This window comes from Hemicordylus capensis, chromosome 2 (assembly GCF_027244095.1).
Source record: "Hemicordylus capensis ecotype Gifberg chromosome 2, rHemCap1.1.pri, whole genome shotgun sequence".
NCBI lineage: Eukaryota > Metazoa > Chordata > Lepidosauria > Squamata > Cordylidae > Hemicordylus > Hemicordylus capensis.
Window position 1 is genome coordinate 257,292,774 of NC_069658.1, and position 17,830 is coordinate 257,310,603.

General features: G+C 48.2%; 1 long non-coding RNA gene across 2 annotated transcripts in view; it reads right to left on the bottom strand.

The window, feature by feature from the left end:
• Nucleotides 1-17,337, bottom strand: part of LOC128344593 (uncharacterized) — a 31,998-nt gene extending 14,661 nt beyond the window's left edge. For both annotated transcript variants that reach the window (XR_008315933.1, XR_008315932.1), the window contains exon 1: nucleotides 16,833-17,337. This is a non-coding gene — a long non-coding RNA (uncharacterized LOC128344593). The remainder of the gene's footprint in view (nucleotides 1-16,832) is intronic.
• Between the last annotated feature and the right edge of the window lie 493 nt (nucleotides 17,338-17,830).

Here is a 17,830-nt window from a genome sequence, read left to right on the forward strand (position 1 = left end):
ACTGATCCAGCAACAGTTCCACAGTTCCCAGTCCCATTATTTTTGTATTAGAGAGTTCAGCACTTGCTTATCCATTCACATCAAAAGCAAGAGGGCATAGAAGCATTTAGGTTTCCAGGGTCTTCAAGCCTTTCCTGGGAATGCTCATGAAATCAACAGGACTGAAAGGTGCTCAGATTGAGGCATGCTCATTAAAATGAGAACCAGTCAATTACAGATGCAGGTAATTTCTTACCAAAAACATTTCTCTTTAGTCATGTGATCTGCATACAATTGCTCCATTATAGAAGGAAGAACTAGTTTTCCACACCATGTTTTAATCTACCAATAGAAATGTGTACATTTTATAGAAGTAACAAAGCAAAAGGTACTGTTGTCTCAGGATGTAGGTTTATTTTTGGTTCTCCTTGTACATTTTCCACAGATGAAGGAGCAACATTCAAACCCTTAAATCACATCTTGGCTCAAAGAGGGTGAAATAAGTAATAGATAGCCATAGGTTATCTGGATTTCCCTTCAAGGGGACTAGGACAGAGGAGCTTTGAGTGGAGAGAGCCCCATCCCGATCCTCCGTTAACTCACATCCCCAAGGAAGGCTGGGTACACCAAGGAGGAGGCAAAGGTGTACGATGTCCATTACATTTGTCAGTTTTGCAACAAGTGTAGACATATATACGGCCCTCAGGCCCACTGAACCTTTGAACGGATTGACATATGGTTTCATATCCACGTTCATCGCATCCATACTTCACTCCAGTAAACGTTCCATCTGCTACAAGAAAGAGAGTAGTGTGACTCTTCATGTTTTTTTTTTAAAGGAGGGTGGGATCTCACAAACAATCAAAAAGGCAAGAGAAGGGAAGAGCAAGCTGTTAGAGGTTGTTGATTTTTACCCACAATAGGTAAAACAGCAGAGCACTAAGGAATGAGCACACACTCCAGTTACAAGGTAGGTAGCAAAGGATGGTTTGGATATTGCAGGTATTTAGAGAAAACACATCGTGATCCTTGTGTGACTAAACACTAAACATTTTATTGGTTAAATACACTTAGACAGAAAAGACCTATATCTAATCTAAAGGACTACATAGTGGATAGGTAAGGAGAGGGAGAGAGAGATGTTTCCATCTGCTCTCTAGGAGGAAAGGAAGGATTGTGACTCAGCACAGGAAGTGCTGCAGAGTCAGTTCAGGGGTCATAGAGTAGGGACAGATAGGGAGACCCTGACTCACTGTCTCTACACCCAGTGCCCCTAGTGGTCATTAGGACAGTTGGTGCAAAAAGTCGATGCACTGGAAGTTCATCTCCAACAGAAGCAACTGTAGTTTAAGGCACAAGAAATTTCCAAGCAGGGATGCAGGCAGCCAGGCCCAAGTGCTGTGCATCCTGAGCCTAACATATGTCCACCAAGAAAAGCCGGTCTTCCCCTTATTTATTTATTTTACATTTATATCCCGCTCCACCTCTGAGGAGCTCAGAGTGGTGTACATGGTCATTTTTATCCTCACAACAGCGGCCCAGGACTGAGGCTGGACAGGGCAGAAGTTGGCAACAACAAAGGAGAAAGTTCTCCTGGGGGCGGTGGCACTGTGCTCAGGCGGGCGGCTCAGCTGGCAAGCAGGCGAGCAGCTGGCGAGGGGTGGGGAGGCTGCGCGGGTGCCCAATGGCTCATGCCAAGTGCTTCAGGAGAAAGGGGAAGAGCCTACCAGCCACGGTAACTGCCTGGGAGCTCATAAGGGAGGAAGCGCCTCCATCAGCAGAGGAAGAGCAGCCGGTGTGCCAGAATGCTCAGCAGCGAGGATGTGGAGGCGGCAGCAGCAGCACCCAGGATGGGCAGACTGCCAAGGCAGGCCAACAGTTCCAGGCCCCTCCACGCTTGCTCTGAGGTACAAGGGCAGACATAGCTGCACCCCAGCCTCACTTTAGTATCGAGTCGACCCTCCGGGAAGGATGGTTGGGGAGAGTGCGGTGCAACAAAGAGGGCGGTTGGGGCGGTGTCATGGCTCAGACGGCTGACTCGGAAGACTCAGAGCATAGCCTCAGTACACTCTTTCCTGCTTCTTAGCACACCTGACCTTAGAGTGATGCCCATCATCAAAAGCAAACCTGTTCTGGGAAACAATTTTGCAATAATTGGTTTGGCCAAACACGTCTTCTGTTTCTCCATATTTCAGCATATGCCTCCTACGATTCCCAGAAAAAGCCTTATTCTTGGACTGAGGGATCATTATTATGGAACACAGTGTCTCTATCCCAGGGCTGAGGAATCATTATTATAGAAGACTGTGTCTCTCTTCCAAAAAGGGCAGTACCCAATATCTGCTTGTTTTAGATGATAAATAGCAACTCCACAGCTTCTATCTGTAGCATAGATAGGCTTTGTTCTTTTGTTCAATCACCTCTCTGATATATATCAAAATGAGCAAGCTTCTCCTCCTTGTCTTGTCTCCTCTGCTCTTCTGTGCTGTGGGTGAGTAAGTAAAGTGGAGACGGGATACACAGAGACAAGATGGTGATGGCTGGGAATGGGAGAATGTGTTGGTGGTGCATCTACTAGATGCTTCTACTTGGGAGGAAGGCTGACATATCCATCAAAAATAAGTTTGTCCTTGGGAAGAATCCTGGAATTCCTCTTTGCATTTAAATTCTTCCTTCAAGGATCTCTGAAATTCTCCTTTCAGTTCCACTTTGGGCAAATGTAGGTTCCATCCCCAACCTAGATACAGAGATTCTTCAGAAGATGGTACTTATCAGATAGGCTTCTGGTTCCAGATAAAAGCTTTTAGGTGGACTGCGAGGCCGGGCCAGAGCCTGCTGGACTCCGGAGCGGATTCCTGGTCTCCACTTGCAGCACAGCATGGTGGATGAACACATTGCCTACTTCAGACTGTAGGTTGGGTGTTAAAGAGCTTATTGTTCATTTCTTAGTTTTTATTTATTTATTTACATTTTATATCCCGCTCTTCCTCCAAAGAGCCCAGAGAGGTGTACTACATACGTAGGTTTCTCCTCACAACAACCCTGTGAAGTAGGTTAGGCTGAGAGAGAAGTGACTGGCCCAGAGTCACCCAGCTAGTATCATGGCTGAATGGGGATTTGAACTCGGGTCTCTCCGGTCCTAGTCCAGCACTCTAACCACTACACCATGCTGACTCTGTTGCTATGTCATTTCTTTCTTAGCTTTTGCTCAACCAAAGCCCGATGCCAAAAAGTGCTCACCATACTTTGTAGTAATTCAGTTACAAGATCTGTTAAAATGCAATAGTGAGTGGTGCTGAGGGAAATGGGTTCTCTGCTGGTCTGAGTGTGAAAATCATTAGCCTCCATGCCCACTGATGACTGGAAAAGGCCTGGGCTAAGATGCTCTTCTTCTCCATTCTGCTCAAAATGCTCTGGAAAAATAAATCTGGAAGAAAAGGCAAACAGCTGGCTAGAACATTTCTCCCAAATTTACTCATTCCCAGGTTACAGGGAGTATTTTCTCTGGATGACCATTCAAAATGGTGCTCCTCTCCACAGAGAGTCCTCTATGCTAAGTGGTCTTCTGCAAAGTCTTGGCTTCCATCCTTACTCTGCCTTTTTGCCTCACAGAGGCTGGCATGATGTCCAGTGGTAGGAAGCCACAGTGCACTGCTTCAGGGCTTCTTTGGACTCAGAAAGCAGCCCTGATGCTGTTATGATGGGAGGTCGTGCAAGCAGTTTTGCTGCAGTTTCTCCCATTTGTGATACATCGATTTAATGGAATACCCTCCATTCACTCAAATGGGAGAGGAAGCAAGATGCTCCAAGGGCACAATCTGAAGGAGGGGGAGGGAAGACACTGTGGAGGACCCTTGAGGCATAAGAGTCCACCATGGTGGGTGAGCTTTAACACCACCCTCAAATTTAGCCCAAGCAGCCTTTTGCAGCAGAAGCTGGGAGTGGTACTTAAATAGCTAACTAGCTAGCTAGCTTAATAAATAAATAAATAAATAAATAAATAAATAGGAAACACACAGGGGCTGTGGCTAAAAAAAAGCTTTTCATGGGATGAGATAGAGATATTCTGGGTTGGGAAAGCCTTTGACCACCAGGGAGGATAGCACTCTTGAAGCCCTCATTTGTCTGACTCTCAAGGGCTTTGAGCAGCCAGAAGGGAGATCCCTCCTGGCCTAGCAAATCCTTGGGGCTCTGCTGGTTTGGTCACATCAGAGATCCCCCACACTGCATCCTAAGATGTCTCTCTGCTCTCTCCTTGGCTCTTGAATCTTCTAGGCTCTTAAAATCCATTCAGAGTCTGCCTTTGCTAGAATTCATCTGCAATTTCATTCACTGACTCTCATATTGCTCCAGAGGAGTTTGAAAGGGAGAAATGGATTAATCTTACACTTCTTCATGGACCTCTCCCATTAGGCAGTGGTAGAAATGAGGTATATATAAGAACTGGATTGCTCACTTGTTAAGTTTGTATGGGGGAACTTACCATCTGCAGTACTGACTAGATGTAAATGGAGACAGCTGTATTTGTACATAGGCATCTATTGTCTTAGGTAAGTAAAGAATTATTTCTTTAATTATCTATGACATTGCTATAGCATCTCATACCAATGTCTCGTGGCAGTTTGCATGATAAGCAATAAAACCAGAATTAAGCTGAATTAACACAGTTCCAAAAATTTAAAACAATTTAAAACCACAGCAGCACCTAACCTAGCAAATCCCTACATACAGCTGATCAAAGAGTTGGGCGCTTTCCAGATTAACCCTCAGCACAGTGCAACTAAGAATCTGCAAAGTGTGCTTCTGTCCTTCCTGTGTTGTGACACTGCCGTCCCTGCACTGACAGCAAGGTGCTGTTCACATTTCCGATGCCCTACTTCTGATTTTATCTTTGTGATTTAGTGCTACAATGTTGCAAACCCACTGCAGAAAAATAGCTGTATTTTCCCACTGTAGGCGTTTGAGATTCTGGGGGTCATTTTCAATACGATCCTGCCAAGCCGAGGCATTTTACTGCTGTTCAAGGGTATAATCTGGAAAGCGCCTTGGTAAAATAAATGAAAAGCAAATCAATAACCTGTTGATTTGAGCATTTGAAGAATGCTCTAGGGATGTGCGGAACCGGTCCGGCGGTCTGACGGTTCAGTCTGGAGGTTCGTGGGTTCGTGATCAAACCGAACCCCGCCCCCTCGGTTCCGTTGGACCGGAACTGGACCGCCGGGCCCGGTCCAGCAGGTCCGTGTACTTAAATTTTTTTTAAAAAAAAGTCTAGTCTCATTTATTTACGGCCAACGACCAAATTAACACTACATCAAAGAACATTACAGTACAATACAATGACATAAGTAAAAATTTAAAAACCAGTTTGCAGACACCTTATTTTACATGCCTCCGAACAAAAAGCAAGCAATCCTATGAGTAACGTCTTCATACCTATTTCCTAAAAAATAAACAATAGAATGTTCCTGTGAGGCCACGGCCTTGCAGAGGGCATTTGCGCATGCGCGAAAATGGCGGCTGCTCGCTTTTATGGAGGCCCCAAAGGGCCAAGAAGGCTACCCAGCCGTTGTGGTGATGAGGAAGGCCCGTGGGGGGAAAGGGAACCCACACGGACCCACCCGCAGCTATAGCAAGCCCTCCGAAGGGGCTACAGGTACTTAGTTTTACGTTTAAATTTTTTTTAAAAAAAAAAAAGTTCGCAGACTGGTCCGGGACCGGACTGGGGAGTGGGGTTCGATGAGGGCCGAACCGAACTGCCCCAATTCTGCTCGAGGCCGATCTAGCTTTGAACTGAACCAGGCCAGACTGTTCTGTACACGCCCCTAGAATGCTCTTCAAAACCTGCTAGAGATGGGGAAGCACTTGAAACCACAGGGAGTTCGTTCCAAGCCTCAGGGAGGTTTCAAAAAAGTCCCGAGCCGGAGTCACCACCAGTCGAGCTGGAGGCAGCTGCAGGTGGGCCTCTCCCCAAGATCCTACTATGTGGTGGTGGCCCTGAAGGGGAATGCACATTTGTACGTTTGTTGGGGAACAAACATAACAGGAGGAGAAATGTTTGACTTCTCATACTGGCTGCTTTCCAAGGCCACTGATGGCAGCTATGCAGGAACATCCCTCGAGCCATCAGGCCATGATTAACTTGAGAAAGAATTTCCATCCAGCTAGTGATTCCACCGCAATGCTTTTGGAACAAGAACTTCACTCAGATCCTCAGATTTCAACTCAGTAACGATTCTCTCTTTCTCAGCCCAGGGTGTTTGGTGCATTTTAGAAAAACAAGGGCAATCAGATCCAGCTTCTGAGTGCTCCGCCTGTGGTGAAGAACAATGTTATGTATATACTGCATATATCGGTAAGATCCAACAACCCTGAATCCTTTGCCTTAAGTGGGCTCTACTCCCCTGTCCCCTTCCACTGCCCTCCTCCCTCCTCATAGTCTCCCATGATGTTGCTGTTCATCTTTGAAAGAGATGCTCCAATGTTACACTATTATCTTCTCTCAATCAGCTAATCACCTTTACTATTGGGAATCTGGTTGCTCCAATATAAATGAATATCTGCAATGCAACACGACAGAAACTGGAGGTATTATAGAAAGAATTATGAAATGCTGTACTACTTATCACTGTAATCTTGGACATCCATCCGATTTCAAAGAGCCATTGCTTTAGAAGGGGGAATGATGGGAAGAAAAATCTGCCATTTGTGTCTCTCCACTCTGCCCTGCTGCACCCCACATGCCTTCCAGAGAACCCTTTCATCCTGTTGCTTAATGATATCTAGCTACCCTCAATAAACCCTTACTCTGGTCAATTTAAGCAAGTTCTGTAGTTGGCGTATTCTTGGTCTAGTTCCTAATTTCTTCTCAGGATATCCTACTCTGGTGAGAAGGTGATGGGCAGGAAAAGAAACCTGTACCCGGAAAATAAACATGTATCCCATGAGAAGCCCTAACTCAGCTTGGGCAGCCCTACTTGGGTAAGGCTGTTCGTGTGATGTGCTGGGATTGAGCCTGATCCTAGCACTGCCTCCCTGGGTACATAAGAACAGAGGAGCAGTCCTACTGGATCAGGCCCAAGGCCTATCTAATCCCGCATCCTGCTTCCCACATTGGCCCACCAGATGCCTCTGAGAAGCCCACAGGCAAAAACTGAGGGCATGCACTCTCTCCTGCTGTTGCTGCTGTGCTGGGTAGCCAGGATTTTTGCTTGGCTTTTAACCACGTGTGGGTCTGTGCTGCTGCTCACGCTGCAGGAATCCCGAGGAGTCACATAGCCGGGTGCCTAGAATGCCCATCTTGAGGGGAAATCCCTCAATGCACCATGGAACATATGAAGCTGCCATATACTGACTGAGACCATTAGTCAATCTAACTCAGTTTTGTCTATAGAGACTGGCAGCAGCTTCTCCAAGGTCACAGGCAGGAATCTTTCTCAGCCCTATCTTGGAGAGGCCAGGGAGGGAACTTGGAACCTTCTGCTCTTCCCAGAGCAGCTCCATCCCCTGAGGGGAATATCTGACAGTGCTCACACATCAAGTCTCCCATTCAGATGCAACCAGGGCAGACCCTGCTTAGCAAAGGGGACAGGTCATGCTTGCTACCACAAGACCAGCTCTCCACAATGTATCATGCTCCTTGTGTGGTGCACTAAGGGATATCCAGAGGCTGGGATGCATTTTCCTGGACTCATGGCTGGCCACATGGCTCCCAGGAGAGCGCTCCTCCGAGCACCCAAGTCACACAACCAGGAAATGGCAGGACAACAAGATTGTCTGGGGTCTGCTAAGCTCGATGTAGCCTTTGCCCCCCCATGCCCTCCCCACTGGGCTTCAGTGGCTATGAGAATGACCTTGGTGTCTGTTCTCAAATGACTCCACCCATTCTTCCATGCTGCCCTCATGCCTGGAATGTCCTTTCTTAACTACTGATGGGATACAGCCACATGTGGCTCTCACACTTAAAAGACTCATTTAGCAGTTGCAAGAATTACTTTGCTGCACTGGATAAACATCCCATTTAGCCCACCCTTCTGTTTCGAAGGGTAGCAAGCAGACACTCCTCAACAGGGCTGGATGGAGAATGCCTTCCCCTGCCATTTGTCCTCAGCATCTTCTCTTCAGACATACAATCGGTGTGTTCCCATGAACACCAAAAGGGTAGGAAAAGCAACCAGCCTAGGAAGGACAGCCAGGCACGCTCCTCATTTTCAGTTGTATGGAGAACAAGCGTATGCAAGGCCACAGCTGGACAGGACAAGCACACCCTCCCCAGACTCCATGCCTAGCTCTTTACCAAGATAGAAGGGGAATCTGTCCCACTCAGCAGTCAATTTGCACACGCTCATTCTCTTTGCCTCCTATGTTAATGTTTGCAAGCACAAGACTGGAAATCAGGAACCTCTCCTGATCTAGCCCAGGCTCCTTTCAGGCGGAGATTGGCGGTGGGGGGGGGGGGAGAAGAAAGAAGGGAGGAGTAATTGTTCTTTATTTTCTACTCCTTTCAACCCAGGAGCCGCTGCTTTCAGGTCATTTACATGGCTGATTTAGTGCTAATAAACAGCAAGGATCACAGTGTGGTCTGCTCCTTGTACGTATTTCAGAGAAAACTGTGCTTGGAAGGGACTGTTCCACCAGGGCTGCACTTTCCCCAGTGCTGGGAGTTATTCACACATGGCTTCATGCTGCGGGGTAAATGTTGAGTGAAGCCACTTTGAATTACACTTGTGGCATTGAGGGAAGCAGCCCATCCCCTCTGCTCTTGGGTTTCCTTTTGGTGCAGGTTCACATGGCATGCCTCCATGTGTTCCTTCAAGCCAATGGGGGGGGGATTACTAAAGACGTATATCTGCATTTCTAAAGAGAGTGTCCCTCTTATCATGCTAATGATTTTATGTCAGTGCCTCTCCCTATTTCCTTTGGCGTTTTCAGAAAAAATAGCTTAAAACCAGGATTGAAAAAACCTGGAAATACCTCGAGATAAGCTAGAATTCGCAAGACAAAGCCTGGTTTTGTGTGGAGACAACTGCAGGGAGACATGACGACTGCGGGGAGACATAATAGAGGACTATAAAATCATGCATGGTTTGGAGAAAGTGGAGAAAGTGGATAGAGAGAAATTCTTCTCCCTCTCACATAATACTAGAACCAGGGGTCATCCCATAAAATTGATTGCCGGGAAATCTGGGACCAATCAATGCATGTACTTTTTCACACACTGCATATTTAACTTGTGGAATTCTCTGCCACAAGATGTGGTGACAGCCACCAACCTGGAAGGCTTTAATAGGGGTTTGGACTTCATGGAGGAGAGGTCTATCATTGGCTACTAGTTGGAGGGCTATAGGCCACCTCGAGCCTCAAAGTCAGGATGCCTCTGAGTACCAGTTGCAGGGGAGTAACAGCAGGAGAGAGGGGATGCCCTCAACTCCTGCCTGTAGGCTTCCATTGGCATCTGGTGGGCCACTGTGTGAAATCAGATGGTGGACTAGATGGGCCTTGGGCCTGATTCAGCAGGGTTATCTTATGTACTTATGTTCTAATGAATTTCGAACTGATTCTTTCCCAATCTATTGAGATGTGTTTCCATAACAGAAATGTTTCTGGAGGTGACAAGGCAGATTTGGTTCTGCCCGAATGACTCAAATCTGCCAGATTAGAAGAGAATCAATTCAGCAACCAATCGATTCGCACTTCTGCATAAGCCTCACCGCTGCATTGATCTTTCCCAGTTTTGCCACCACATGCATGGCTGGGGGGTGGGAGCTGAGCTGGCCTCCCCTGTGGTGGCAGTGGCTGGGGCGGCTGGTGGGCCTGTCCAGGCCTGACTGAGCATAGGCAAGATTCTTCCATGTGCCTGTGCAGTATGAATCTCGAGTGTCTCAAGCCTGTGACGGCAGTGCCAGAGGTCCCCTCACACTCACGCTCCCACCAGTGGGCTGTCAGGGACATGAAGGCCGTGTGCAGCCTGCTGCATCTTGTCAAGAGATCTGCAGTGAAGTGCATGGTGGTGCTGGGCCTGGCTTCACGCAGCCGAGCCAACACAGCCTCCCTGCACACATGGTACAGAAAGGAAGAGCAGACATAGCTGAGAAGCTGAGAAGCTGAGCAAGCCTTTCTAAGCATCTAGCCTTTTCTCCCTCAAACAAACTAACAAGAAGAGGAGAGTTTTGCAGGGGCTGTTTCTCTTTAAGGGGTAGGTCTTAGTCTCTGTATCTTTGTGAGTGTTACTTGTTAGGGTTCCTTGCTAGGGTTCCTTGTTAGGGTTAAGATATCAGAGGGCTAGGAGTTCTTCGGGTTCCCTAAAGGCACTGTTTGCTGATTGGTGGGGGTGGAGCCAGCTAGGGCTGGGCGGGGCCCCACATTTCCTTTCCTTTGTCTCTCATCCTGTGTGACAGTTGGAAGGCTACTCTACATATGAGGTGTAGGCCCGAGAGCATAGCGAACAGAGCATAGTGAACAGGGATAGCAAACAGGACATAGGAGTTTTGCAGGAGTTTAGCGGGAAGTGTGCGGGGGAGCCTGGAACAAGCCCCTGAAATCGTGATTGCAATCACGATCACAAGGAGCCTGGTGGAGAAGAGAACGTAAGTACATATCCCTCCCTCATATTCTTGGGAAAGGCTGTTTGGACAGTTAAATAGCTGACCATTACAGCTGAGACCTATCCTAACAAAATATCTAATAAACGGACAATAAGCTCCCTGAATACTGTAAAGAGCTAACTAAAACAGTATGAAGATAGAAGGTCAGCAGGGGAAGGGGCACTTCCCAGTGTATTGCACAGAGTGCCACATGTACGACTACTTGCCCCATGGGCAGAAGTCATGGGTGTGTGCTCGGTGCAAGGAGCTCCTGGCTCTCAGGGAACAAATCCGTTCCCTCGAGACCAAGGTGGCGGATCTGGAGAAGCTCAGAGAGACAGAGAGGCATGTGGACGAGACCTTCAGGGATGTGATAGAGGCATCCCACTCCAGGGCCGGTAGCTCCTCTGCTGTCAGGGAGAATATAGGTCTTGGGCAAGGAGGACATCAGTCTGAGGAAGAGGGAGATGCTCCTTTAGAAGGGACCCCTTCCGTGGATGATGAGCCCATATCCTCTCGCACAGGGGATACTCCTCTGGGGGGTGGGGGCCTCCTTGTAGTTGGTGATTCGATCATTAGGGGGATAGAGAGATGGGTTTGTGACCTGCGTGTTGACCGCACGGTGACTTGCCTGCCTGGTGCAAAGGTTGCGGACATTACGCAGCGTCTAGACAGGCTCCTAGGCAGTGCTGGGGAGGAGACAGCTGTCGTGGTGCACGTCGGCACCAACGATGTGGGGAAATGCAGTCGGGAGGTCCTGGAAGCCAAATTTAGGCTGATAGGTAGCATTTTGAAGTCCAGGACCCCCAAGGTAGCATTCTCAGAAATGCTACCTGTTCCACGCGCAAGTACAGTGAGACAGGCAGAGCTGAGGGGTTTCAATGCGTGGATGAGACGGTGGTGCCAGGAGGAGGCGTTTAGATTTGTTAGGCATTGGGACACATTTTGGGGCAAGCAAGGCCTGTACAAAAGGGACGGGCTGCACTTGAACCAAGATGGAAACAGAATGCTGGCGCTTAAAATCAAAAAGGTTGCCGAGCAGCTTTTAAAATGACACTTGGGGAACAGCCGATGGGAGCTGGGCAGTATCCCGTTTGGCAAAATCAATCCTTTAAAGTGTGAGGCTGCAAAGAATGCAAATAAAACAGAAGGGGATGGAGCAAAACCGCATAAAGAGCAGACAGGAGCCTGTGCCAGCAGGTCAAAGAGTCAAAAGAACAGCATGCTTCAGGGGAGAGATTCAGAGTATAGGGGCTTGTATGCCAATGCCAGTAGCCTCCGAACCAAGATGGGTGAGCTGGAGTGCTTGGTTGCTAACGCAGAAATAGACATAGTGGGCATAACAGAAACATGGTGGAACAGTGAGAACCAGTGGGACACTGTTATCCCTGGGTATAAACTCTATAGGAAGGACAGGGAGGGGCGCCTTGGAGGAGGGGGTAGCACTGTATGTTAAAGAAGGGATAGAATCTAATAAGCTAGAAAACCTAAGTGGACTGGAGTCCTCCACAGAAACCCTGTAGGTGACTATACAAGGTTGGAAAGGAAACGTGCTACTGGGGACGTGCTATCGCCCTCCGGATCAAAATGCCGACAGTGACTGGGAGTTGCAGGAGGAAATCAGGGAGGCGTCAAGGAGAGGCAGGGCTGTAATAATGGGTGATTTCTACTACCCACACATAGACTGGGTAAATTCACATTCAAGTCAGGACAAAGAGGTCAAATTTCTAGATACGCTAAATGACTGTGCCCTAGAACAGATGGTCATGGAACCAACCAGAGAGAAGGCGACCTTGGATCTAATTCTGAGTGACACCCAGGACCTGGTGCGTGACGTCAGTGTCATCGACCCTTTAGGGAACAGTGACCATAGTGCCATCAAATTCATCATACATGCAGGGAGAGAATCACCAAGGATGTCTAACACGGACATTTTGAATTTCAGAAGAGGAAACTTCTCCAAAATGAGGAGTATGGTGGGAAAAAAAAGCTGAGGGGGAAAATCAGGAGAGTCACTTCGCTCCAGAGTGCATGGAGTTTACTCAAAACCACAATACTAGAAGCCCAGTTAGATTGTATACCCAAAAGGAGGAAAGGTACCACTAAGTCCAGGAGGATGCCAGCATGGCTAATGGGTACCGTCAAGGAAGCCATAAAAGGGAAGAAGACTTCCTTCCGAAATTGGAAGGCCTGTCCAAACAAAGAGAACAAAAAGGAACACAAACTCTGGCAAAAGAAATGCAAGGTGACAATAAGGGAGGCAAAAAGAGAGTTTGAGGAACATTTAGCCAAAAGTATAAAGGGGAATTACAAAAACTTCTTTAAGTACATCAGAAGCAGGAAACCTGCTAGGGAGGCGGTTGGGCCATTAGACAATGAGGGAGTGAAAGGGATTATTAAGGAGGATATGGAGGTTGCAGAGAAACTGAATGAGTTCTTTGCATCTGTCTTCACAGCAGAGGATACTGAGCATATACCTGTTCCTGAACCAGGCTTTTTAGGGATGGAGGCTAGAGAGCTGAGTCAGATAGAAGTGACAAGGGATGATGTTCTAAAGTGTCTGGAAAAACTGAAAGCTAACAAATCACCAGGGCCGGATGGCATCCATCCAAGAGTCCTCAAAGAACTCAAATGTGAAATTGCCGACCTTCTTGCTAAAATATTTAACTTATCCCTGAAATCGGGCTCTTTACCAGAGGACTGGAGAGTGGCAAATGTAACGCTGATTTTCAAAAAGGGATCCAGGGGAGATCCGGGAAATTACAGGCCAGTTAGCCTAACATCCGTTCCAGGCAAATTGATGGAAAGCATCCTCAAGGATAAAATTGGAAAGCACCTAGGAGAACAGGCCCTGCTGGGAGTGAGCCAGCATGGCTTCCGCAAAGGTAAATCTTGCCTCACCAACCTTTTGGACTTCTTTGAGAGTGTCAACAAGTGTGTGGATCAAGGTGATCCAGTTGACATAGTCTACCTGGACTTCCAAAAAGCTTTTGACAAAGTTCCTCATCAACGGCTCCTGAGGAAACTTAGCTGTCATGGGATAAAGGGACAAGTACATGTGTGGATTGCTAACTGGTTGAAAGACAGGAAACAGAGGGTAGGTATAAATGGAGAGTTTTCACAATGGAGGGAAGTAACAAGTGGGGTCCCCCAGGGATCTGTACTGGGACCGGTGCTTTTTAATGTATTCATAAATGATCTAGAAGCAGGGGTAAGCAGCGACGTGGCCAAATTTGCAGATGATACCAAACTCTTCCGGGTAGTGAAATCTCAAACGGATTGTGAGCAGCTCCAAAAGGATGTCTCCAACCTGGGGGAGTGGGCGACAAAATGGCAAATATAGTTCAATGTTAGCAAGGGTAAAGTGATGCACATTAGGACGAAAAACCCCAACTTCAAGTATATGCTGATGGGATCTGAGCTGTCGGTGACGGACCAGGAGAGGGATCTTGGGGTTGTGGTTGACAGCTCGTTGAAAGTGTCGACTCAATGTGCGGCAGCTGTGAAAAAGGCAAATTCCATGCTACGGATCATTAAGAAGGGGATTGAAAATAAAACGGCTAACATTATAATGCCCTTATACAAAACTATGGTGCGACCACACTTGGAGTACTGCGTACAGTTCTGGTCACCACATCTTAAAAAGGACATTGTTGAACTGGAGAAGGTACAGAAAAGGGCAACCAAGATGATCAGGGGACTAGAGCACCTTTCCTATGAGGCAAGACTACAACACCTGGGGCTTTTTAGTTTAGAAAAAAGACGACTGCGGGGAGACATGATAGAGGTCTATAAAATCATGCATGGTGTGGAGAAAGTGGAGAGAGAGAGAGATTCTTTTCCCTCTCACACAACACTAGAACCAGGGGTCACTCCATGAAATTGATTGCCAGAAGGTCTAGGACCAACAAACGGAAGTACTTTTTCACACAACGCGTGATCCACTTGTGGAACTCTCTGCCACAGGATGTGGTGACAGCCAACAACCTGGATGGCTTTAAGAGGGGTTTGGATGACTTCATGGAGCAGAGGTCTATCAATGGCTACTAGTCGGAGGACTGTAGGCCACCTCCTGCCTCAAGGGCAGGGTGCCTCTGTGTACCAGTTGCAGGGGAGTAATGGCAGGAGAGAGGGCATGCCCTCAACTCCTGACTGTAGGCTCCCAATGGCATCTGGTGGGCCACTGTGCGAAACAGGATGCTGGACTAGATGGGCCTTGGGCCTGATCCAGCAGGGCTGTTCTTATGTTCTTAAAGGGCACCACCCTCCTTCTGAAGGTGGCACATGAGGGGATCTTGTACTCTGGGGAAAGTAGTTGGAGCAGCCGACAGAAGCCAGCATTCTTCATCCTCTGAAATGGCTGATCATCCAAAGCCATAATCTCCCCAAGGGTCTAGGTCATGTGATGTTCCTTTGGGTGATCAGAACGCTTCCCCAGAGGCTGCACCCACTGCATAGTCAGTTTTTCCTGCTTAGGAGATGGAGCCACTGACTTGCTGCTGCTCCTCAAGGGCACATCCAGCCTTTTGCTGCCAACAGGGGCAAGGACCCCCAAGTGATGCCACCACAGGTGCAGCAGCATATCGAATGTGTTGAAATGCTTAAGATCCTTGTCCCTGCTCATCTCTACCCTGCAGTGCATACAGGTGGCATGGGCTGGATCACAAGGACAAAGCACAAAGTGATCCCACACACCATGTTGCCACTCGATTCTCCGGCACGTGGCCACTTGGGTGGTGGTTCTGCTGGTTCCTTCTCAGGCACACTGCCGCCGTCACCCTCAGTGTGGGCCTGAGAAGGTCCATGGGCAGGAAGCACGATTACTTCCTCCTGGCCCTCCTCAGACACAGATTGGAGGCTGCCCCCCTCCCCACAGGGGACATTGAGGAGGATGGCAAGATGGATCTGGCTGGACTGGCAGCCAGCTCCACCTGCACTTCCTCCATGGCTGACATGGGAAGAGCTTCTACCCTGGCTGGGGAGGTTCCCCCCCCCAGCCCCTTCCAAGACATGGGCCGCAGCACGGGCCCAGACTCACCCCAAAAATTGAGCCTGTGCACGGCCAAGGGAGCAAAGACTGGGGTGACTCTGGGGGAAAAGCCACTGTTGCCATACCCCATCATGACCAGCATTGCCCCCACTCCCTGGCACTCTACTCCTCCCACCTCTTACCTGTCAAGGTCTGGCCAAATGCCAGGGAAGTTCATGGCTTGGCTGAACGCTGTTGACTGAATGACGTACGTTGTTTTTCAGCAAGGAGTAGACGGCTGGTGACAGGATTATATAGTGGAAGCCGATAGCTCCCAGCTGGCAATAATTCACAGCTCATCAGCCTTCAGCAAGAGGCGTTTGCTCCTTCTAATAGATTCTAATTGCGTCCTACGTCTCGTGAGCCTGCGCTGTTGTGGAGTCATTGGTGTTTCATTGCAAAGTTCTTCTCCGGATTGGTCCCTCACGCTTTCTGCTGACTCAGGTTGCCGTGCCTGCTCTAAATCATCAGTTGGATCTACCACAGCCGTTTCATGAACGCTGACAGCCGGGCTCTGCCCCTCAGAACCTCCTGAATCGGCTGGAAAGCTGACAGCTTCCCCTTCCTCCTCGCTGTCGGAGATCAAGGGCATGACATTACCCTCCCATACATCGGGGGGGGGGGGCCTTAAGTCTTAACTAACAAGGGCGGCATTTTACCTTTCTTAGGGGGACAAGAACAGAAGATCCAAAGTGGGGTAAGCAAAGGAGGAGTGCTTGGCTGGATAGGGGTCCAAGAAGAAGGACCAAGGGGGATGACGTCAGTTGTGTGTGTGTTTAGTGGGCACACAGTAGCTGCAGGAATTTAGATTGGGAAGAAAACAAGCAAAAGGGATTTGGGGTTGGTTGGTTAGAGGGCCAAGGGATGTACATATCAGAAGGTATAAAAATATGATACATAAATAAAATAAATAAGGAGTCTGGCTTCAGCTGTGTGTGTGGCACACATGGAGAGTGGGCAAGCTGCAGCAATTTAAATTTGGGGGGAATCAAGAAAAGAGAAGGGGGCAGGGAATGTTAATCCTTCCTTTTCCTGACACATATCTAGCCGGGATCCCTCTCATAAAAAACCTATTTAAAATTTTTAGAAATGAACCCTAAATAAAGACCCTCTAAATGGATTATTACACCTTTAAAATGCACACAGTAAATCTTCAACCTGAAAACACCTTAAAAGACCTTAAACCTTGAAACACAATAACAATTTACAAAGTGTGTGTGTATGATACAAGTTGCAGTACTCACCCTCTCAGAAGTCTTCTCCCGGATTGCGTCTCAGTTCTCCTCGTCTTCTTCTCTCTTCAGCTGGGGCAGACTCCAGGGAGCTACTGCTGCCTGCCAGAAGCCCCTGGGTGGGCACCACTCAACAGCCAGGGAGAGGGCCACTGGGCACCATGGGGTGAGCACCCAACCCCCCCCCAATAAAAGTCAACCAAAAGGGGGGGGATGGGATGGGGAGAGACGGCCTGGGCTAGCCACAGGATACCTCTCTCCAGCACAGACCAGGCAGGCAGGTGATGGGGGCTTAGTGATTTGAGCTGGGGTGGGGGGCCCTGGGAGAAGAAGATGAAGAATCTTCTCCCAGAAGGAATCTCCAAGCTTCAGCAGCAGCAGTCAGCTCAGCAGTTCTCCAAAGAATCAAAAGCAGAAGCCAGCAGCAGTTCTTCTCTCTTCTCCCATGAGGCAGAAGCAACGGCTCACTCAGGGCACCCTGTCCCCTTAAGTACATTTGAAAGTGTCTCCATCTGCCTTCCCCCTCCCTTGTCCCTCTAATGCTGGCACAGTTCCCCCTGGCAACAGAGGATTGGAATGAAAACAAGCCAATCCAGAAGCAAAGGGAATCGCCAACCAATCATTGCAAACAGCAAAGGAATGAGCCAGAGTGGCAGAGAAGCTCGGAGGGCTGGAATTTTATGGAAACACAAAATGGCTACAGACAAAAAAACCAGGCACAAAATGGCAGCTCAAGTTGCCAAATAGAAGCTAGCTCAAATCAGGGTGATTCAGTTCAAGCTTGAATCTAGCCACTGGACCCCAGGCTGATTCCTTTCATGACCAAATAACTTGAATCGCCAAGTTTCTAGTCAAATCAATTTGGCTACAAGCCATTGTTCATCCCTAGCCTGAAGACTAAGGTAGCTTAGTAGAGGATCTCAAGGAATTCCTGATGTTAGAAGACTTGCTCCAGATATGGCATGGATATTGATAATTGATTATTGATTGTGTTGGGGTGACTTTCCTGT